The following is a 24,766-nucleotide window of genomic DNA, read 5'->3' on the forward strand; positions in this document are numbered from 1 at the left end:
TGCCAAAAGTATCGTTACCGTGAAAATATAATGAAATATCGTGATATTATTTTAGAGACATATCGTCCACCCCTAGTGAGCCGTAAAAACACGTTTTAATACTAATCATTATCACAGTGATTGGCTGTATTTGCTGGGTGGATGTTTTCTGCATGTCCTGGTGTATCGAGGGTGTGTGCTGCTGTCCCCGGTGGTGCGTTTTGCCGTGTGTATCTGTGTGTGGCAGCACATCTGTTAATTTAAATGGGTGTGTTGATAAGGGAGCTCATCTGAACCACCTTTCTAATGAATATTAGTCTAAATGACATGCAGGCACTCAAAAGAGCATTATCAGTGTGTTCGCTGTGGGTATAGCAGTCTGCTTTGCGCCACAAAGGGAGACCAGTAATAGCTTCTTGTTGGCACAGAGCTGCCAGTATTAAATTTGTCTCTCTAATGAGTCTGGTAATGTTGTTTGGGTTACCGACAAACAGGAGATGCGAGTGATTTTCAGCTTTATAGATTGCGGGACGTGTAAACAGGGCGGCTGACTCTGAGAGACAATAACGACAGGCTTTAAAAAAACTAAATGAGCCATTTTTACTTCTTATTTTATGGTAAAAAAACAAAAACGGGCACATGTCACCCCGCTGCTCATTGAGCTCCATTGGCTACCAGTTGATGCTCGCATCAAATTCAAAGCTCTTACAATCGCCTACAAGGTGATGACAGAACAGGCTCCTTCCTACCTGCACTCGCTCCTGAAGGCTTACGCTACCTCCCGGCCGCTGCGCTCCTCCAATGAACATCGCCTCGCTTTACCAAACACTCACACAAAGCAATCCAGACTGTTCTCATACAGAGTTCCCCAATGGTGGAACAAACTACCTTCCACTACCAGATCAGGAGAATCTCTCACTATCTTTAAGAAACTCCTGAAGACAGAGCTCTTCAAAGAGCACCTACTCTCCTAACACCTCTAACAAACTACCTTCTACTACCAGATCAGGAGAATCTCTCGCTATCTTTAATAAACTCCTGAAGACAGAGCTCTTCAAAGAGCACTTACTCTCCTAACACCTCTAACTAACTACCTTCCACTACCAGATCAGGAGAATCTCTCACTATCTTTAATAAACTCCTGAAGACAGAGCTCTTCAAAGAGCACTTACTCTCCTAACACCTCTAACTAACTACCTTCCACTACCAGATCAGGAGAATCTCTCGCTATCTTTAAGAGACTCCATTTCCTTCTTCCCCTCCTTCACTTCTCTATCCCTTTATTTCCCTTCGATCTCCTTTAAGCCCTATCTAAAAATGGGTTATATAAATTCCTATTACTTTTGTACTTCATTATTGTAAGTCGCTTTGGACAAAAGCGTCTGCCAAATGAAACGTAATGTAATGTATTTGTTCAATTTATGAGGGATGCATTATAAAAAAATGAGCATATCTGTGAGTAAAGGCCAGTTTATGCTTCTGCTCAGTTTATTCTCATTGCTATTTCAGTTTCTGAATCAGTTTCTCTGATTTTGCTATTTATAGGTTTATGCTTGAGTAAAATGAACATTGTTGTTTTATTCTATAAGCTACAGACAACATTTCTCCCAAATTCCAAATAAAAATATTGTCATTTAGAGCATTTATTTACAGAAAATGAGAAATGGCTGAAATAACACAAAAAAATGCAGAGCTTTCAGACCTCAAATAATGCAAAGAAAACAAGTTCATATTCATAAAGTTTTAAGAGTTCAGAAATTAATATTTGGTGGAATAACCCTGGTGGTTTTTAATCACAGTTTTCATGCATCTTGGCATCATGTTCTCCTCCACCAGTCTTACACACTGCTTTTGGATAACTTTATGCCTTTTCTCCTGGTGCAAAAATTCAAGCAGTTCAGTTTGGTGGTTTGATGGTTTGTGATCATCCATCTTCCTCTTGATTATATTCCAGAGGTTTTTAATTTAGTCAAATCAAAGAAATTCACCATTTTTAAATGCTCTCTTATTTTATTTTTTTCAGTGCTGTATATATCGATAATATAAATAATATAATAATAATAATATAAATATCAATGACTGCTAGCTGCTGCTATTTCTATTATTATTCTACAAACAGTTATTATAAATATCCATACGCTACGTTTGGTTTTCCTCCATCCTACATACTCAACAATGGAGCAAGCAGTAGATATTGACATCTCACTCCTACTGACAAATCTGTGGTTGTCGCAGACCCAGGCTCAAATGCCACATCCAGAAGCCGCTCAGACCTTTCGTTAGATCTCCTGAGAAAATAATTATGCAATAACACACAGCTGGCCAAGCCAAGAAAACCAGCGAGCAGCCCACTATCCAATTATTCATCATCTTCTGAGGCGTATGGAGCACATATTAACAAAAGGCTATAATTCCTACAGGGTTTATCCAGTCCAGACATAAATGCTCATTTTTCTGAGGCCTTTAAGGTATCTATAAGAGCAGATACTTAACTGTAGATCTATATAAATGGTGTGCACATGCCTTTAAACTGCAGAAATGAAGGAAATGCATCAGATAAAGTAGAAAAAGTAAGAAGTGAACATGGTTTGAGCTGAAACGAGCTCACAATTAACACATGATAATCACACTCTGGATCCACAACCCTCACTCTGAGCAGATTTCATCCATTCCTGTTTTACACTTTCAGCAAAAATGGAAATGAATGCAGAAGAAGCAGCAGCAGTTTACTGATTTATCTCATTTATGTAGTGTGTGATCCCAAGACGTTTAGCATATGACCTTGAATATTTTAGTCTGCAGAAGAAACCTGCAGAAATCATTCAGATAATGAGAGATAGACAGTCTGATTATTATCTGTTAGGATTTTAAAAAGCGTAGACTTTCAGACTTTCTTCAGTTTGGGTCTGAACTGAAGTACAGGGTTCATAGACCTTTTACAAGGTAAAATTTAAGCAAGCACTTTCAAGGCCCCTTTTCAGCTGTGGAAAATTAATGATAACGGTGATACAGTTTCATGGCTAAATTGGAGCAGCCTGGTGGCAAATCTTCATTAATTGCACATTGCACCAGTAAGAGCAGAGCGTGAAGGTTCAATTAGCAGGGTATGAGCACAGTATTGCTCAAAATATTGCAATGCACACAACATTATGGGGGACATACCAGAGTTCAAAAGAGGACAAATTGTTGGTGCACGTCTTGCTGGAGCATCTGTGACCAAGACAGCAAGTCTTTGTGATGCATCAAGACCCACAGTATTCAGGGTAATGTCAGCATACCACCAAGAAGGACCAACCACATCCAACAGGATTAACTGTGGACGCTGTAAGAGGAAGCTGTCTGAAAGGGATGTTCGGGTGCTAACCCGGATTGTATCTAAAATCTATCTATTGTTTCCACCAGAACTGTCTGTCACCACAACAAGTTATTGTGCTCTAAAACCAAGTGTTTCAGTTTCATTGTCCAACCACTGTATCTCAAAACTGCAATTTAGCTTTGACCAATATATTGCAAAACTCTCCTTCACACTTCACAGCCACTATGCTACTAAGAAAAAAATACTTCTAAGTAAGTAAATAGCAGGAATTATGGATTTACTGGTGGCAGTTTCACACAATTTAAATAGCGATGTTCCTCACCACATATTTACCCTATTCATTTGATTGAGCAGTTACTGTAGTATATCAATTCGGGGATGAGTTGAGAACATTTATGCATAAATATACTATGTTGTTACACTGCAAGATATGGCAGTGGTTTATAAGGCGCACTGTCAATTTTTATGAAAATTTAAGGATTTTAAGTGTGCTTATAGTCTGAAAAACATGGTAATATTACATAAGTTAACTTTTAAGAATGTTCTATTGCTGTTGACAATATTTTTTGATTTAATTGCCATGGAGTCAGCTTGTATTATAAATTAAGAATCACACTTTAACCTTCACTGCTTGTTAGGCTTTCCTATACAGTCCTGCCAGTACTGGTGCAGTAGTCCTAATCAATTACTTGGTGATTGTTTAGGCCCAAAGCCTTCCTTCAGTTTTTTATTTTTTATTTTATAGTGATGAATAAATGTGCTCTGAAATTACTTTCCACAACTACACACAGACATTTACACAGTGTGGTTATCTTTTAATTAACCAAACACCGACAATAATAAAAAAAACCTTCCTAAGTAAAACAGTTGCGAGGCCCAAAACAATTTTTGTTACAGGCCAAACAAAAAAAAATGTAAAAGTCAATTCAAATTAGTAATGCACAATGAAAGAGTTTTAATATCTTCTTGAGCAGGGGGCGGACAGAGAAAATTGCTTTGAAGCTAATGCCCCTCATCCAATTCATCAGTAGTCAGGGGATTTAAGCTGTTATTACCAAAAAAGCTTACGATATTACAGGCTGGGAGGGATTAAACACATTTCTCATCAACTGAAGACGAGAGGCGAGAGAGAAACAAACTGTCCAATGGAGCCGTTATGAAGCGCAGAGCATTTACAAAACAGTTTTAAACTGTCAAAACTCTGGAGATTTACTTCCTCCTGCATCGAGAATTAACCCAGTAGAGCCAGTGGTGATTTATACTGACCCATCCAAACCATTGAATCTAGATGTTTCAATCACTTCAATGAAAACAGGTGTAGAAAACTAAGCGCAATGCTTCAAATGCATCAGATGCAATGGTGTGAAGTACTGGTAGGCCATCACTGGACTCTTCATATGGAAATCCAATGGACGAGTCTGGGTTTGGTGGTTGCCAGAAGAATGACACTTAACTGTTAATGTACTGTTTCAAGTGTAAAGTTTGGTGGGGGGGGGGGGGGGGGGGGGGGGGGATTATGAGCATGATGTGGGGTTGTTTTTCAGTAATTGGGCTCGGCCAACCAGTTCCAATAAAAGGAACTCTTAAAATGTTTCAGCAAATCAAGATGGACAATTTGGACATTTTCATAGTCCCAACTTTGCAGGAACAGTTTGGGGACGCAAGTTCTACAAGGTCTACAAACACATGTAGAACTTGACTGGCCTGCACAGAGTCCTGGCCTCAATCTGATAGACCTCCTTTGTTATAAAAAAATAGAGTGGAGACTGTAAGACATACCTTATCTCCCAACATTGGTGTCTGACCTCACAATGCACTTTTGGTAGAATGGTGTAAAAATACCCATAAACACACTCCTAAACCTTGTGGAAAGCCTTCCTAGAAGAGTTGAAACTGCAAACAGCCGTAAACGATGGGCAAACATCTTATTAAACTCTATGTATTAAGAATCAAATGTCACTCAATTTCATATAAGCTATTATTAACAAATATTTTTGGTGATATAATATGTCATAAAGACTTAAGGAAAGTTGCACTTTACAGCACTCTGTCCTTCACTGTAACTCATGAAGTCCCTAAATGATATTCTAGGGTTTCACATGGGGACCAAATCAGGGACTGGCTAATCAGTTAATTAGCTAGTTAGCACTAACAACTCATGCACAGTTCTGTATTGAAAGGTTGGCTTTGTAAGCTAGAATTCCTTCTAGACCAAATAAAAATTAAACTTTTCGAGCTGCTGGCAATGCATCATTGCCTGAACGGCTATGATGGCAAGCTACAAGAACGGGATTCGAACCTGCGACCTCCCATAGTTCATAGTGGCAGAGCATTAGACCGTTGGACCACTCAGCGCCCCAAGAATCACTGTTCTAGAAGATTAACTTAGTGTAGCCTATCTACCCAGCTAACAAATTAGTGCCCATTCCTTCATTTCTAGACAACACTGATGAAATTCTCTACAAACTATGAAATTGCTTATTTTGTTGTGACGTTCAACACATTGCACGAGCTGCTCAATTAATTTAACAGATTACGTTATTTTGGTCCAGTCTGTTATGGGTTGTTATGGGTTAAGAGAGAAATCAAGCTTTGCTCGGATTTAGCTCTAGAAAAGAAGCTTCAATTGGCGCGTTTTTATTTTTTGAGCCCCTCAAGGCCAGGAGATGCGCCAGGAGAAGCCCTGAGGAAAAGCTCCAGCACGGAGAGGTGATTCATAATGGTTTCCAGGAGATAACATGCTGGACCTGCAGGGAGCGTGAGGATTATGCTTTATAATCAGATGGGCTACACTATTCTGCAGCAGAGCTCATTTTTTAAGCAGTAGAAACCCAACAAAGCAGCGATCTGTACTAATTAACAGAGTTTTCTTTTTCTGGCCTTAGTTAGTGTTTCGTTTTTTCAGTTCCCTTTAGAGAAGCTCAGTCTATAAAAGATTAAGAGTACTGGGGCGAGGCTCGAGGCGGAACATACTAGCTATTTTTCCTCGATGGTTAGGTTAAATCACCCGCGCACACACACACATACATACATACACACACTAAAAGAACGCTGCACAATAATGCAGGAGTAGAACTAACAGCCTCCTTACCCTGCTCCATTCACCAGAGAACGTGTGTATGAGCCCTCATCTCCCGACACTGGATACGACGTCTGCTCTAGACGATCTGCACAGGTGCTCCACAGAGTCTCCTCCCAACCTGCAATGAAGAAATGAGACGTTATCACAACCTGCAGGAGGGGTGAGCAATATACATCAAATACTACCACAATATTTCAGGGCGTTCTTAAGCAATATGAATAAAGAACATAACATACCCTCAAAAAATTTATAATGAATATGCTTTAATATGGACTGCGCCTTCAGCCAAAAAATAGTTCCACAGTAGGGCTGCAACGATTAGTCGATATAATCGACAATGTCGATTATTTAAATTTGTCGACTACAAATTTCGTTGTCGACTAATCGTTAATTTGTAGCAAAGTGCTGGGGACAGAAGCACAATGGGAGATGGGTAAATGGCTCACTCACACAGTTTACACTGTTTGAGTGTCTTCAAAAGTGCCCAAACACAACAGATTAATATCAATAAATATCAGTATAATCCATGTTTAAACAACATCTGGATATTTAAATCTCACGTTCAGCTGTTTTTCTGTTGTTTTTAGAGATGGAGGACAAGGCAGAAATAATCGTTGACTAGTCGACTAATCGAAAAAAAGATAGTCAGATTAGTCGACTAACAAAATAATCATTAGTTGCAGCCCTATTCCACAGCAAGTAAACTGTAACAGGACTGTAGCTACAAAACAGCGTATGGTTCATAGGTTAGCTTGAAATCAAAATTGAAAATTAAAGGGGTTAATAAAGGGTAGGACCATGAAAAAATGCTGAAACTCTCCTCTCCTGATCTGTGGAGTCGTCTTTATAGGAAAGCTTTGCGTTTGGAAGCATTTCTGCCTGTTTGCTGGGTGGTGTTGGTTAGCTAGCTGTGGTTAGACTGTGGTTAGGTTAGTGTAGCTTGCTTTAGCTTAGCATTAGCATTAGCTCGGCCTAGCCTGGCTGGTTACCGTTCCGGCCATCAGACTGCGGTCGAAGTGACTTCTATCATAGATAGATAGATGATATCTATCATAGATAGATAGATGGATAGATACTTTATTGATCCCCGAGGGGGAATTCTAAAACGAGCCAGCACAGCAGGCAGTGGGCAAGCGTGCTTTAGCTGGGAGCTAGCCTGAGCTAAGCTAATGCTGCTGCTGCTAGTGGAGGTGATGATACAAAAATGTCTTGAGTGTCCACGGAGTGATACATATTTAGTGTGAGAAGGCTGTGATGTTGTCACAAATATCAGCATTGTTATAACACTTCTCAACCAATCAGATTGTGAGGTCGGAACTAACTGTTGTATAATTGATGATATGACAATGATAAGAAATGTAAAGCAACTATGGACTGGTGTCATCATGATATTTGAGTCACAAAAGTATGACTTTCAATACGATAAAATAAATATCTTAATAAGAATACTGAAACCACACCACCTAAAACTTTCAAATTTAAAGGAATAATAGAGTCCTGATTGGGTTAAAGCATTGGTACTAAATAAATGGAGTGTTTTTAATGAAGAAATATTGGAATACTTTCTAGTATCAGTATCAGTACAGATATTAAGTATGAACAACTGCTTTACTTTAAGACTGTAGGTGTGCAAAAGGAAACTATTACTATTTAATCAAGCCAGAACTGAATTTAATTAAATTCACAATACTTGATTTAGGATTAAAAATATGAAAAAAAAAAAAAGGTGAATTACAGGAAGAGACTGGTGCCAAACTTGGTAAAAATGATGATTTCACATTAAATCTGCAGCGCTGATAGCACAACATTATAGCATTATGTAGACACTCATAACATATCTCACTTGAATCGTGTTGCTCAGCATTAGCAGATCAGGGAATTGAACCCTAAACTGCCACTATGACAGCATTGATGTTCCTCACAACGCTATACCAACTACAACCCTCATAGAAAGAAGACACAGCAGCACTAACACTGTTTAGCACATTGCTAACACTGAAACTCTCATTCCAATCAATTCTCATTCACAACAAGACAATCACTGTTTACAAACCACTGTCATCATGCTACCCGTCAATCATCAGCAGGATCCAATTAAACAGACTCATCACTCAGCCCTACCACACTGCACATATCCTCCAATCCTCCGCACCAACTCTCACACATCTTGGCCCAAATTCAACATGTCATTTCTGAGGCACCTCAGGCTGGGTACTGGCCTGTGTGATTGGGTTAACTGGTGTTCGCCCTGAAGAATGAATAAGAGATTATGTAAAGCAGGGCTCGGACTGCTGCTTCGGGGGTTACCAAAATTATGACCACAAAATAAAAACATACATTATATTTATAAAAGAATTCGCTCACCCATCCAAATCATTAAACTCAGGTAATCTTGAATCACTTCCATGTCCACAGGTGTATAAAAGCAGATTAGTGAAAGAATGGATATAATATAAGGCACACCCAAACAGCCACCTTCAGTAAAATTTTAATTTAATGAATTTACAAAATAAGATTAAAAACAATAATAAAAAAAAAAACACTTAAAAATGATGAGTTTCTTTGATTTTACCAAATTGAAAATCTCTGGAATATAATCAAGAGGAAGATGGATGATCACAAGCCATCAAACCACCAAACTGAACTGCTTGACTTTTTGTACCAGGAGTAAAGCAGCATAAAGTTGTCCAAAAGCAGTGTGTAAGACTGGTGGAGGAGATCATGATGCCAAAATGCATGAAAACTGTGATTAAAAACCAGGGTTATTCCACCAAATATTGATTTCTGAACTCTAAAACTTTATGAATATGAACTTGTTTTTTTGCATTATTTGACTTCTAAAAGCTTTGCCTCATTTTTTTGTTTTCAAATTGCTTGAAATTTTTCATATTTGTCTATTCTTAATCTTTTAAAATATTTTTTTTCTTTATTTAGTTGAGTAGTTCTTGCTTCTCATAATCTGGATTAGAACATTACTCAAATATTCACTATTCACTGTATACCTGTAACTCTACCTCTTCACTACTTTACAGCTGATGCTCTTAAACACTTTAAAAGGGCAAGAATTTCAAGTAATATTAACTCTTGACGAGTTCAGCGCGGCTGTTAACTGAAAGCCTGAATTCCAGGTGAACTCAATCATCATCTCATCTAAGCAAGAGGTGCCTAATTGAATACATTTTAATTTTAAACACTCAGTAAAAAAAAAATTATATATATATATATATATATATATATATATATATATATATCTAGGGTGTGTCCAAACTTTTGACATTCTACCGAAGAAAGGTAACTGAAATATTTCCCCATATATTTCCCCAATATTTCCCCATACTGACCGTGTACAAACTTCAAAACACTACAAATATATATCCATAAATTCTACTGTATATCGGTGAGCTAAATTAATCTAATTGCTCGTGATTGATCTCGCCCGGGCGTTAAGAGTAAGTTTCTACATCAGGGCACACTGACTTACAGGCTTTAAACAGACCATAAATGATTGGAGTAAAACAAATACATATTTGTAATTGCCTCCATGATGAATTTACGGGCTCGCTGACAGCCGGGTCATTAATGTGCTGCCGATCCATCTGCTGCAGTACGTTTACCCTGCCTGAGCCTCTTCACCACATCATCAATCTACAACATATAACCTTCCTCCAGCACTGGAGGAGAGGGGTGGTTACATACATAAATAATACATAATTAAATAAATAACTGCTCTAAATCATGTAGCACAGAGCATATTGATCTTTTTACATATAAAACAAGATTATTGACAAAACACTTATGTGAAATCGCTTTCATTAAGGTGTTAGAAAGTTATTTTTTGTAACCTTTCACTCAAATACAAAGCTGTTCATTACGCGGCCAAAAAATATATTGGAATGGATGGATGGGTTGGGAGGATGGGTTGGGTGGATGGGTTGGAATGGATGGGTTGGGATAGAGGGATAGGGTTGGTTGGGGTGGGTGATCGGTTGGGATGGATGGATAGATGGATGGATTTGAATGGATGGATGGGTTGGGATAGATGGATGGATGGATAGATGGATGGGTTGGGATAGAGGGATAGATGGATGGGTTAGGATAGATGGATGGGTTGGGATGTATTGGGATTGATGGGTCAATGGGTTGGGATAGAGGGATGGATTGAGAGATGGATGGATGGATGGATGGATGGATGGATGGATGGATGGATGGATGAACGGGTGGGCTGGGATAGATAGATTGGAATTGATGGGTAGAGGGATAGGTTGGCATGGATGGATGGAGAGGAATGAATAGATGGATGGATGAATAGAGGGATAGGATAGAGATTGATGGGTTGAGATGGATGGATAGGTTGGGATGGATGGATGGATGGATGGGTTGGAAGGGGATATATGGGTTATAATGGATTGGTTGGGATGGAAGGATGGATGATTGTTGGATGGATGATGGTTGGATGGATGGATGGATGATTTGATGCTAAGGCATTTTGTCTGGAAATAATTGCAGTATTTGAAAGTCATTTTAAGACCATTTTATGTCATGGATATAATGATATTACAGCATAATAATGCAATAAACAATTACAACATTTAGTTCTTTAAAAGCAACAAACTTTTCATTCTAAAAAAAATCTGACACTGGAATTGACCAATTACCTATCAAGCCTAAATAAATAATAATTGATCTTTAAGATCAATGTGATAATATATTGCGCAATAAGTAGATAATAATGTAGTTATTATGGCAGAATAACTAAGATAACAGAACTGCAGAACAGCACAGTTGTGGGAGTGCACTGTGTCTCTTATAAGTTGACAGTCACAAATAAGAAGTGGTGACCTAGCTGTTCTCTGCCTGCATGTTTGATATGGTTGTGTAAATAAAACAGCAGCAGGTTTATTTTCTATATTATTTTTGATAGTCTTTTATATAAAAATGCCCCAGGCCAGTGATCTTCTGCTCCAGGCCAGAGAAACACAAGCAGCTGTGTGAATGAAAGAGCGAGAGGCAAAACACAAATATCTATAGCTCTATATAGCTCTATAGTCCACAGTGTTAAAGACTAACACTAACATTACTAACCTCACAATTCATACATACAAAAAATATATAAATACATGATTATTATTATTGATTTCCCAATGCAACATGGCGTTTTCACACCAGCACGTTTAGTTTGGTTAAAACAGTCTCTGGTTAGTTTGTACTCTTAGTGCAGTTCGATAACTGCTGATAAGTCGCAGTTTAATCTGATATATTAGCCAGATAACACTTACCATCACAGCTATGAACAAATGCTGTATCTGCTGCTCCATGCTGTTTACACATGAGGTCTGTGCAGCGTTCACTACTCGCAGCCACAACACTCCGTTTACAACGTGTAAATCTGCGCTGCATGTCCCATTAAAAACACTGTATTTAAAAACAGCAAATTTTCAGTGCTCTCTGTTATAGCAGCTTCACACTGCATAGATGTATGAGCTGGGACACAATCTTCTCGCAATATTTACACTTTCTTGCTCTTGCGCCAGACAGCTTGCTGGAGTGGTTTATTGGTTCGCATTTTGGAGCGTTTAGTTTATTTATGCCTGTGTGAAAGCAAACCAAACAGAGGGAGAAAACTCTCCAAGTTAACAAACTCATCAACTGATCCGGACCAAAGAAACCCACTACAGGTGTGAACACACTCCTAATTCCAATTGAGAACATTTGGGGATGGATGGCCATCTTTAAACCTTGGAGCAACGTTTCCACAAGCCCCATGGAAACACTTGCATCAAGTGTTCAAATGCCTAATCAATTGTTTGAAGTGACAAACAGGAATGGTGGAACTTCTTGGGGACAATTTGATTACTGTTTGGCTATTTTTGGAGCTATGGTCTTAAACTGTTGATCAGCTGAGGAATAGCCTATTTCCATTTTCAGTTAAATTGGTGTTTAATTGTTAATAAAGCTTTGTGAAGCTCTACTCAAGAACTCTCTTAAGATCCAGTAGTGCACAATGCAAATTCTTACATTTTTTTTAAACTAGTCTTAGGGTTTTACTTAGGAATATACAGGGGTTGGACAATGAAACTGAAACACCTGTCATTTTAGTGTGGGATTTTTTATGGCTAAATTGGACATTGCACCAGTAAGAGTAGAGTGTAGTGGTTCAATTAGCAGGGTAAGAGCACAGTTCTGCTCAAAAGATTGCAATCACACAACATTATGGGTGGACATATTGTTGGTGCACATCTTGCTGGTGCATCTGTGACCAAGACAGCAAATCTTTGTGATGCATCAAGAGCCACGGTATCCAGGGTAATGTCAGCACCAATACCACCAAGAAGGACCAACCACATCCAACAGGATTAACTGTGGATGCTGTAAGAGGAAGCGGTCTGAAAGGGATGCTCGGGTGCTAACCCGGATTGTATCCAAAAACATAAAACCACGGCTGCTCAAATCACCACAATACATTTTGTGCCCAGGTGTTCCAGTTACAAATTATTTAGCTTAGTACATTTTATTTCACCACAAACCTGATTAGTATCTTATGTAACTACGCTTGTCCACTTTGGCCTCTTCTAAGAAAATTCCTAAAAAGCACACCTGCCTCTTTACCACCCAAATTACAGCAGGTCACCAGTGTAATCCAGGCTATTTAGGCATTCCTGCAGGCCGCACTCAGCTAAGCTCTGGAGCTCCAGACCGGCAGGAGGGGCTGGTGTGGGGGGGACTGAGGGTGCTGGGGGGGTGCAGTGCACTCAAGAAGCGTGACATTAAACAGGCTTTTCAATCGGCCCAGCTGTCTTCAGTAGATCATGCAGGCTTTAGCAAAGCTCATTTCAGGATCACGAACGGACGCGGCGAGTCCCGCTGCTGCAGCGGCGAGGCAAAATCCTCAACACACACATACACACACACACACACAGTCACACTCATACACACAAGATGAAGTTGAGTCACTCCTCAGAAGTGTGTAAGAGGTGTGTAACATGTTGTATTAAAAAGCAAAGCAAGAAACAGTTCCCCGGTGAGCTCGGAAATAAGGCGTCCGTCCACAATTCCAAAAAAAATCTCCTAAAAAAAAAAAAAAAGCACGATGCAAGAAACCTGCCTCACAGCCACTCACCTGCTCCGTCACAGCAGCCCTGTGATCCCATTCAGAGTGTGAAATTCCTCAAAACCAACTCCTTCTCAAGCCAAATCCCTTTCCACTCCAGCACTACAGACACGCTATCCGGCAATGAATACTGCCAGAGTGACAGTTAGGAGGAATTTGCGCTGACCGTCAGAAGAGAATGATGTAGTGCAGGCAAGCATGAACAGAGAGAGAGAGACAGAGAGAGAGAGAGAGAGACAGAGAGAGAGACTCCACATGCTAACGTGGCACTTCCCTCAGGATACATTGCTTATATACTACCCTTATCTGCATGTGGACAGACATACGTAAGAACCACTTACACTATGGACCATGATCGTGTTAAAGAAGCTATCCTCGTCTTTTCCACTAAAGGTACATCTAATATATGGCAAAAAAAAAGGTTGAAAATACCATTACAAAAAAAAGTCCCTATAAACCCTGTTAAGGCTACGTAGCTAGCTAAATGTGGCAACAGACCAGTACAGCTAAGGTACCTGTTGCACTGCTGAGGTACATTTATGATTAAACAAGCGATGCCAAGGTAAAATTTATGATTAGTGTAGTGCTGCTGAGGTAAATTCGTGATTAGAATAGAAGTGCTGAGGTAAATGTATGATCAGTGCTGCTGAGGCAGATTTATGATTAGAATAGCACTGCTGAGATAAATTAATGATTATTTGACAGATTTCATCCACTGCACTTTGGACTCATGAACTCAGGCAATTAACTTTTGCACTGACCGCAAGCAAGTACACAGTGAGAGAGAGAGAGAGAGAGAGAGAGAGAGAGAGAGAGAGAGAGAGAGAGAGAAAAGAAAAAGAAAAGAGAGAAAAATAGAAACAGAGAGAGAGAAGGAAAAGAAAAGAGAGAAACAGAGAGAGAGAAAGAGAGAGAAGGAAAAGAAAAGAGAGAGACATAGAAACAGAGAGAGATAGAGAGAGGGAGGGAGGGAGGGAGAGAGAGAGAAGGAGGGAGAGAGGGAGGGAGAGAGAAAAGAAAAAGAAAAGAGAGAAACAGAGAGAGAGAGTGAGAGAAGAAAAAGAAAGAGAGAGAGAGAAGGAAAAGAAAAGAGAGAAACAGAGAGAGAGAGAGAAAGAGAGAAGGAAAAGAAGAGAGAGAGACATAGAAACAGAGAGAGAGAGAGGGGGAGAGAGAGAGAGAAAAGAAGAGAGAGAAACAGTGAGAGAGAGAGAGAGAAGGAAAAGAAAAGAGACAGAGAGAAGGAAAAGTAAAGAGAGAGACATAGAAACAGAGAGAGAGAGAGAGAGAGAGACAGACAGAGAGACAGAGAGCGTGCGAGAGAGAGAGAGAGAGAGAGAGAGAGAGAGAGAGAGAGAGAGAGAGAGAGAGAGAGAGAGAGAGAGAGAGAGACGTGGCAGTACCCTGAGGATAATTAGCTCTCTCTCTCTGGTATGTGCATCTGGATGAACGTAGGGAGTTTAAACCCTGCAGTAAAGGAACTCTTGCATGTGGTCACACTAACCGTCTCACACACTGCAGTAATCAAATCCAGAATTGGACTGGTGTGGGACCTTTAACAAGCACTGGGGACATTTACAGCCTGGGGTTTCTTTAGCCCCTTAAACTCTAGATTATTAAATATTGCACTACCTAAACTTACTAAACTTTGAAGTACAAAGGTGATTCACAAAGATTTTTCCACAGGTATCAGGTATCAAGTCATGAAGTTGACTAAAACTACCTTAAAAGCAAAATAAAGTCATATGTTGTTAACATCAACCATTAAAAAAAAAGAAATCACGCTCTTTAAATATAAATCAATAAGGAACCAGCTGCAGTGCAACCTCAAAGCATGATACATCCACCACCATGCTTCAAAGTTTACTTTTCATTGAAAGTAATTACTTTGCCAGTTTTGCCATCATTTTTTTTACTCAGTACCTAGTTTAGTGCTGCTGAGGTAAATAAATTTATGATTAGAATAGTATTGTTGAGATGCTGATACATCCACCACCATGCTTTACAATTGTCAAGGTTTACTTTTCATTGAAAGTAATTTCTTTGCCAATTTTGCTGTTATTTATTTTTTTTTTTTATTTAGTACCAAGTTACCTCTCAGACTATAAAAAACTATTTAAAAAATCCAGGTGATTACACATTTGTGCAATATAAAAAAAGAAAGACATTTAAAACTGTAAATACTATAACACCATACTTAGAGTTGCACGGTGTACCGAAGGTTCGATTCTTTTTCGATACTACGTCATCACAAACGATTCGGTTCTTTAGCGTTCGATGCTTTCGATACTGTATATAGCCCAGTCACTAGCTTCAAATGAGTCAAATTATTAGGCGCGATTTGATTCAGTTCATAAGAAAACTGATTCACACCGCAGCAGTCGGTGTGGCAGGATTCAGATAAACTTAGTGTTCTGAACAAATGAATCGATTCACGCGCAAGCCAGCAGAGCAGCAGCGAGTGTAGAATGGCGACGGCTAAAATAACAGATGTCTCTCGTCCGCGACTTGTGGACAAAACGGGCGCGAGGAGTGAAGTGTGGGAAAATAGTCTGAGATGTAGGCATCTGTTTTTTATTTATATTTTTATTTTTTAATAAAATAACGAAAACTGAAAGTGAAACTAAACTACTTTATTTATTAGCGCTGTTTTCACTCCCGCAGTTGTACAGCGGGGGGTGTTGTGCCGATTCTGTCCGCGAAGCGGGAGTCGGATTCAGTAGCGGATTCGGCACAAGCGCGGCGGCACCTCGCGGTGTTAGTTGTAAGCGCTCGCGCTAGCCGCAAAATACGACAGAAAACACTGAGGGAGCTGCAGACTTATGTGTGGGACTAGAATATGAGCACGAGGAGATAAAAGAGAACCTTTACCTGTGAGTAGCTCACATCAGAACACGCAAATGTCTGTCTGTCTGTCTGTCTGTCTGTCTGTCTGTCTCTCTCTCTGTCTCTCTCTCTGTCTCTCTCTCTGTCTCTCTCTCTGTCTCTCTCTCTGTCTCTCTCTCTGTCTCTCTCTCTGTCTCTCTCTCTCTGTCTCTCTCTCTCTGTCTCTCTCTCTCTCTCTCTCTCTCTCTCTCTCTCTCTCTCTCTCTCTCTCTCTCTCTCTCTCTCTCTCTCTCTCTCTCTCTCTCTCTCTCTCTCTCTCTCTCTCTCTCTCTCTCTCTCTCTCTCTCTCTCTCTCTCTCGTCAGGTTCACATAGTCAGGCTACCATTACCTCTGGTTTTAGTTTTAGTTTTTAGGAAGTGTTTAGATAATTATGTTATTGTTCAAATGTTTCATTTTAGAATAAAAACGTTTGCACCTATTGTTCAGTGTTCAATCCAGTTCAGTCAAAAATAAACATTTTATGTTCAGATATTTTTATTGTTTTTTTTTCTTCCAAGTATCGTTTTGGTATCGAGAATCGTGATACTACAGTTGGTATCGGTATCGAAGTCAAAATTTTGGTATCGTGACAACCCTAACCATACTTCACCACTCAGTAGATACAAATTAACAAATGAAAAATGAAAACTGGTAAAACTGTTCTGGGCAATATAATGGACTAATTTCATTCCAGCAGCACTTCTGTATCTGATCCGCTCACTGTACCAGCTCAACACACACTAACACCTCATACACCACCACCACCATGCTAATCACTGCTAATCACTAGTGGTGTGCCATATCGTAACATACCCGATAATATCGCCAACTTTTTTGAATATCGTAAACAATATTATACCCTGAAATATGGTGCCATAACAACCACCCCTAATTATCACATCAGGGTACTACTTTTTTTTTACTGTTTTTAGCAAAAGAAAAATTCACACTGTTCTCATTTCTCATTATTTATCTACTAGAGACAGATTATATCTGTCCAGTATCATTTATTTTACTTTAATCCTGAATATATGGAGATATTTGAAGTGCATTATTAATATTATTAGTATCATGACATTGTGGATCATTGACTTCTGTTACAAATCTGATACAATTCTTGTATTTTTTAATATCTCAGTTAGTGGTGTGTCACATCATATTGTGTGCAATATTAAAATTTAATTTTCATTTTGATGCAGTAGGGTGTTCTTGAAATATTTATATTTTTAAGAGTATCATTATCACAAAAATACCATGAAATATTGTGATTTTATTTTATTTTATTTATATCATGGCAGTGCTGAGAATAACAATGACCCACCACCCAAATATTAATAATAATAATAATAATAATAATAATAATAATAATAATAATCTGATCTGTGCTAAAAAAAAAAATGAAAACAGGAATAGAAACAAGGAGATGGTCATAATGTTATGCTAGGTCAGTGCATCCTGATGCTATAACCCACTCAGAAACCTCAGAGCGTAAGGGGTTAATATGGTGCTGCAGAAGCTGCAGTATAAGTATAAACGGGTAAAAGGTAAAAATAAATATAAAATAAAAAGCAGTTCTCTCAGTAAAGCGCATCAGTGTGGATTGAGCTGTTCAGAGCGAGGAGTTTTCGTCTGCAGACGAACATCTCACTAAAGCTCCCCTGCTGAGCCATCTGGACTCTCTCCAAAACATACTTCTACAAAACCGCTCTGCATCCATATGCTCTCACACTCCTACCACTGCTGGATACCAATGAAACGGGAGTGGGACAATTATCAGTCTGGACATTCAGTCTAATATAAAAGTCTGAGAGCTAGTGCTGAGAGATAAGGCTCTTCTATAATATTAAGTCAATATTTTAGTGTATTTTTACAATAACAAAATGCAGTTTCTCTGATTTTGCTATTTATTGGTATATGTTTGAGTAAAATGAACATTTTTGTTTTATTCTATAAACTACAGACAACATTTCTCCCAAATTCCAAATAAAATATTGTCATTTAGAGCAAGAGTTTATTTGCAGAAAATAAAAAGATGCAGAGCTTTCAGACCTCATATAATGCAAAGAAAACAAGTTCATATTTTCAAAAAGTTTTAATCAAAATTTGATGGACTACTCCGGGGTTTTAATTACAGTTTTCATGCATCTTGGCACTATGTTCTCCTCCACCAGTCTTACACACTGCTTTTGGATAACTTCTGGTGCAAAAATTCAAGCAGTTCATCTTCATCATCCATCTCCCTCTTGAATACATATTCCAGAGGTTTCAAATTTGGTACGATCAAAGAATCAAATTTTTACGTGGTCTCTTATTTTTTCCAGAACTGTATTATTTGTATAATCTATCGATTTCGTAAATCAAACCCTGATTTTGTATAGCAAAAATACAAATGTAACAAAAATCTCCAACAAAAAAAGTGAAGCACATTTAGTGTGTAAATATAAACTGCAAATTGTCCATGTCCAATGAAAAACAAGCATCTCCATATTCAAATAATGCAACTAAAACTAAAAAGGTACAAAAATGGGGATAATTTTTCATGTTCATGTTCATTGAACAGCAACAAAATACATTAAATAATAAAACAAATACAAAAAATATACAAAAAAGTGATTTCAAGAATAATGGCACATCACAATATGGAGTTTATCATGTCATTTTTTTGTGATGTTTCGTTTGTTTGATGTATCGAGTATCACAGAATCACAGTATTGTGATATCATAACGCGCCATTATTATAATTACAAGACTTTATCATTACCTAATATTTAATATTAATAATGTCACTGTTGCTACCATCACTGTGGTTTTACTCATAAGAGAATTGGATATGCATATCTGTAAAGCTTCTTTGTGACAACCTTTGTTGTTAAAAAAAAAAAAAAAAAAAAAAGCTACATGAATAAAATTTTAAATAAAAACTGATCTGGGATATTTATGGTATAATAGATTATATTGTGCATTTTAATTAGCTGAAGAGTATTCTTTTTGTTTTTCGGAGAAGAAAACAAAAAACAAAACAAAAAAAAAAAACCCTCATTAGCTCTGAAGATTCCCACAACGATTCCCTAAACACAAAGACGATTAAGACACAAGCATCCTTCATATGCCGTCCTTCATATTCAAGCCTTAGTGCTGAAGCATCCTCAGAGTTTGAGTTGTGATTTTTCAGGATATGAATACATTCACATCAAATCACCCCACACTCCATCTTTCCATTTCTGTATTCCGGAGGACAAGAGCATTAAAGATTCATGGGGTATTTCGACTACAGCCCAGACAACGATACCCAGAACTGTTTCCGCAGCCGGAGAGGAGACGGACAGACAGACAGAAGGGGGGGGGGAGACAGAGAGAGATGGAGAGAGGGAGAGGGATGGAGGCTCTGTTGTTGGAAAAGCTGATTAGCCATGAGGCAGAGAGAGGGAGAGATAGAGAGAGAGAAGGCTTGGACAGACAGTCTGTGAGGAAATGCACTCACATTGAAAATTTAAACATAGCTGTAAACCCATCAAAAGAAAAAAAAAAAACAAAAAAAACAAGGATGAACGATCATACTGGAATGAAAAATATATATATAAACATTTTATACACATCTTTAGCTGACAGTGTTCAGCTCACAGGTAGCTGTGCTCTTTTTCACTCGTTTTCGTATAGTATTTTCCCTAAAATGTTTGTATTATTTTGTTTCTAAACTGAAAGCAGAAGAATTTCTGGGTGGATAAAGAATAAAATAATGTGTTTAATGGTCCCAATGTGCTGTAAAGTCCATCCCTGCTAAGCCTAATTCTGTACATTCATTCTAAAAAAAAACTGGGGTGTCGGATCGCTTTTCACACAAGTTCTTTTTCTGGTCACATCACGCATCTTTACGTACTTTAAAAGCCTTTAAAAGAGAAACCGGCTCAGTTTTACAGAACACGAGCGGCTGGTGAAGCAATGGAGACTTCAGAAGAGGAAACAGATCAGTAGCTCATTCACTCATAGTAAAACCAAAGAAACGAAGGAGTGAGGTCTATGATAAAAAAAAACACACTCACCCACACTCACCCACACACACCCACCCACACACACCCACACCCACACACCCACACACCCACACCCACACCCACACACCCACACCCACACACCCACACACACCCACACACACGGAATCGGATTCATCCGCTCTGAAAGGAGACCGCATCACACCCGCCCAGTTTAAAAAGATTCTTCCGCATGAAATTCCGGTGCAATTACCCACTCTCACCAGAGAGGGCCCTAAATCCCTTAAATCCCAAAACTTACGGACATTAGCTTTAACTAATTTCTAATTCTCTCACATTCTCTCTCTGTCTAAATCACTTATTTTCTATGGGTGAAATCTTTCATCACTATCATTTCTAGGACAAGCAGTTTATATAACTGATAACAAAAAAAGTGCATCATAACAATTGTCTTACACTCATTTAAAGAAAAATAAAGTGATGAATTTATAAAGACAATGTTTAAATATTCAAAGTAAACAATCTCCATACTAAGTAAACAAGCTCTTCATGTGCAGACTGTGCTCACACGACATAAGTAGACTGGATGTGGAGCGAGGTAGAGAATAGATAGCAGAGTGAGGTAGATCAAGGCAGTGAGCAGCAGAGTAAGGTCTATAAATGAATGCACACAAAAAACTATTTATAAAAACGGGAACATTTTGTGCAGGAAAGCCTAGTAACAAATAAACTATTAAGTAACAATTTTATATATAATTAATTTATCTCATTTCACATCAATATCAGGATATTTCAACAGTGCTACTGTACATCTCATACCCTTAGTAGGCACCCTTTAAAAAATGACATATAACATATAACATATGTATAATATATTGGCTATCATACCAGAATTTTCCTATCAGAGCATACCAACAGAAAACAGTAACAGGTGGAAAACATATTACCTTCCACTACAGCTACAAGAATGTCAATGAAGAGGAAAAACAGGTAGCAGAAAACATCAAAAAACGAAACGCAACAACTCCGGCCCTGTGCTCTCTGCAGACGAGCAGCCGACGAATTCCCTCAATCTGGCAACAAAAAGTCAGAGAAGTGTCTCTTTCCCAGCTAATTTCCATTCTGCATAAAATATGGCTGCTTTAATAATAGATGTGCACTTGAAAGGAAAATGGAATCTGAATCTCTCTCATCCTTGATTTATAACAGTCTGCCAGATATGGTGCCGGTAAGGATGGGCAGGAAAAAGGAAATCTTAATCTTGCAGACCCCATCTGGCCATATGGGAGGGTCCAGGAGGCCAACATCACTATTCAAAAGAGCAGGAGACCGGGAGATGACACTGGATAAAACGCTCCCAGACGGCATTAAAAAGCACTCGAGGGCAAATGTAGCCCAGAGTAGGGGTGGGCCATAACATCTCGTTATAGATGATTCAATATAGTTATCATTTTAAAACAATAAAAATAATGAGAATATTGTGAAACTACTACTGTTCAGGCTTGTAGTATATTTGTATTAAAGAATGATCGAAGTTACACTCACGTAGCACCTTTATAGACTGCACTCACACAACATAAGTAGACTGGAGGCGGAGCGAGGCAGAGCAAGGTAGAGCAAAGCAGAGTTTTTAGTTATTACTTCATTTTTTTTTTTTTACTTTTTTTTTATTTTGTTACACTTATTACTTTATACAGGGTCATCAAGGTTTTGGTAAGTTACTGTTTACAAAATAGACAAGCATTTTTAGAATTATTTATTCTACTAAATGTATAAAACTATTACATGTATACAGAATAAACGTTATTTATATTTACTTATATTTACTGTTGCAGTAGAATATTCTTGAAATCAATAAAACAATAAAAACGAATTGTCATAATCACCAAGAATATCATTATTAAATCTGTGCAGAATGATGTTAATTAACATTGCAACACTGAAGAAGACCTATTATATAAGAAAAAACTGTTTATTAATAACAGATCTCCGGAAGATTAAAACACCAACAATGCGAATAATAATCCAAACTTAAAAGCTTATACATCGGTAAATTAGGCTACAAAAATGATGCCTGAATGACTTTCCTCTATTCCAATATCATTTAACATGGTTTCAGAAAATATAAAATACTTTCTAAAAAAAAAATACAAAAAAAATTATATTTAGATAAATAGCCTATGCCCAAAAACACACACAAAAAAAACAGCAATACGATTTTGCACTGCACAGTCAATAAATCCAAATAGACCAACAATAACATGTTATGTTATGATTTTTCTCTATTCTAATATAATTAACAAGGTTTAAAGCTCCACTAGGTAGGATTGAGATTTTGTGCTCGTGGGCTCCTCCTACAGTTGTAGAGCGTAATACATTTTTCAGGCGGATTTTAGTTTCTCTTTCTCGCTTTCTGGCTTTCACAGACATATTCAGTCTCTTTCCCGCTTCTGCCAGAGTGTCTGTATGTTAGTTTGTAAATAGTGAACCAGTAGTCCTTGTAGAACTGTTAGAACTAAAGGTCAGAAAGCAGGTCGCAGTTCTCGTGAGCGTTGGTCGCGGACGGCTCGGAAAACTTACAGAGTCTGGTTTGAGTTCAGAGTTCAGCGCTGCAGTGAGTTTCAAGCTGTGATTTTACTCCTTTAAAAAGATCAAAAATCAAGGAAATCCTACCTAGTGCTGCTTCAAGGAACTAAAACTCTTTAAACACAATTTTCTTTCTGCTTAAAACTACCAAGTAGCTAGCCCAGAGCATCAATTTCTCATGTCTCAAGGAACCATCAATAACCCTGCAGGAAAAGGGACGGCGCCACTGCTGAAGCAGGAACAGGAGAAAGAACTCTTTGTGTGATGCTGGATGGATGTCACTTGGTGCCCTGAACACTTAATGGTCCTAAAAGTGGCCTTCATGATGCACCTCGAACCCCCCCTCCCCGGCCTGGCCCCGCCGACCCTGGAAAAGACGGCCCGCCCAGTCACAGTGGATTAGGGCAACAAAAAGGGGCTGAAAGGCTGAAGTGTTGCGGTCGGGGAGATGCGGCAGGCTTGTCACCGGCTCTCATGGATATGGAGCTCAGCTGGAAAATTCCTACGCTTCTCCGAGAGGCTTTGCATACATTTGGACACCGAGCTCTTTCCCCTCACACTTTCTCTCCTCCTTCACCCATCCTTCTCTCTCTTTCTCTCTCTCTCTCTCTCTCTCTCTATCTGAGTCGACATGAAGATAAGCCTCAAGTGTCCAGTGTGGATTGGAGGCTGCTGACTCCAGCAGCAGCTCTTTTACTGTCGACTCTCGCTCTCTCTCTCTCTCTCCCTCTCTCTCTCTCTTTCCCTTTCTCTTAGATGCTGATGACTGCTCAATACCTCTCGCTCTTTCCTTCTCTTTTCTCAACCTGTCCATCTTCCCTTTTCTTAGCAGACTAGACTGTAGACATCTTCACTTCTCTACATCTCTATTCGCTGTATCTCAACTAATGCAGCAACTAACGCGGCTGCAAATGTGTCTCGCCACACCACTGCCAGACAGAAAAAGATAAAAATTCAAGGTGTTTCAATACACTGCGAAAAGCACTAGAATAAAAATGGCAAACTTCCTACCCACCAACAGAGGGGGAAAAAAACCCGCCAAATGCGTTGTCTATATATGCTGCCGATACTCACTTTTCTGAGCTGATGTACTCTCGAGAGGGGTACCCAGTCACAGAGTTGTTAAGTCATCAATCTGCTTCCTCCATGAGGAATGTTAGTTTTACACATTCCACAACTATCGCCATCTAGCAGTTGACAAATCTGCTGCAACAAATCTCGATGTGGAGTCTGGTCAACTAATATTCACATTTCGATTCTGATTTATTTTGCTCAGTTTGCATGTCATCTAAAATAGCAATTTACTTAAATGTGTATTGCAGAAAATGCAAGAAAGCAAACTGCAAATTGTTGTAATGTGGAACAATGTAGTGGGTATCCAATCCACCAACCCACTGAGTGCAAAACCAGTTACGCTGTCTGTAATTGCAAGGCAGGTATTAAATCTGCATCTAATCTGGCCTTTTATTAAATTTGACTGCATGTGAAACAATATGGTTTTATTTATTGTTAATGCTACGCCAGGCAAAATTCAAAATGAAGGACTCTCAACAGGGGTATCCAGTCAGTCAAGCTGGGAAAAAGTTGTGTAAAAGTCTTCCCATTGCTTTATCCACGAGGAACGTTAGTTCTACACCTTATGCAAAATGTTACAGACTTTAAACACCACTAAATGGATACCACACCCCCTAACCCCCTAAGTCTAACTTAGCTTTAAAAAAAAAAAATCAGGATTTTGCTTGGAGTAGCATTAAGAAAACAAACCAAATTTGACAATTCCACATAAGATTTGCTGCAGCAGAAGTTCTTTGTTAAACTACTAGATGTGTAAAACTAACATTCC

General features: G+C 38.7%; 1 protein-coding gene across 4 annotated transcripts in view; it reads right to left on the reverse strand.

Moving 5' to 3' along the window:
* Window positions 1-24,766, reverse strand: part of glceb (glucuronic acid epimerase b) — a 134,183-nt gene that overhangs the window by 58,303 nt on the left and 51,114 nt on the right. For all 4 annotated transcript variants that reach the window (XR_007429064.1, XM_049470970.1, XM_049470969.1 and 1 more), the window contains exon 3: window positions 6,387-6,495. The gene's annotated coding sequence lies outside the window, so the exon portion shown is untranslated. The remainder of the gene's footprint in view (window positions 1-6,386; window positions 6,496-24,766) is intronic.

Source organism: Astyanax mexicanus, chromosome 23 (genome assembly GCF_023375975.1).
Source record: "Astyanax mexicanus isolate ESR-SI-001 chromosome 23, AstMex3_surface, whole genome shotgun sequence".
NCBI lineage: Eukaryota > Metazoa > Chordata > Actinopteri > Characiformes > Acestrorhamphidae > Astyanax > Astyanax mexicanus.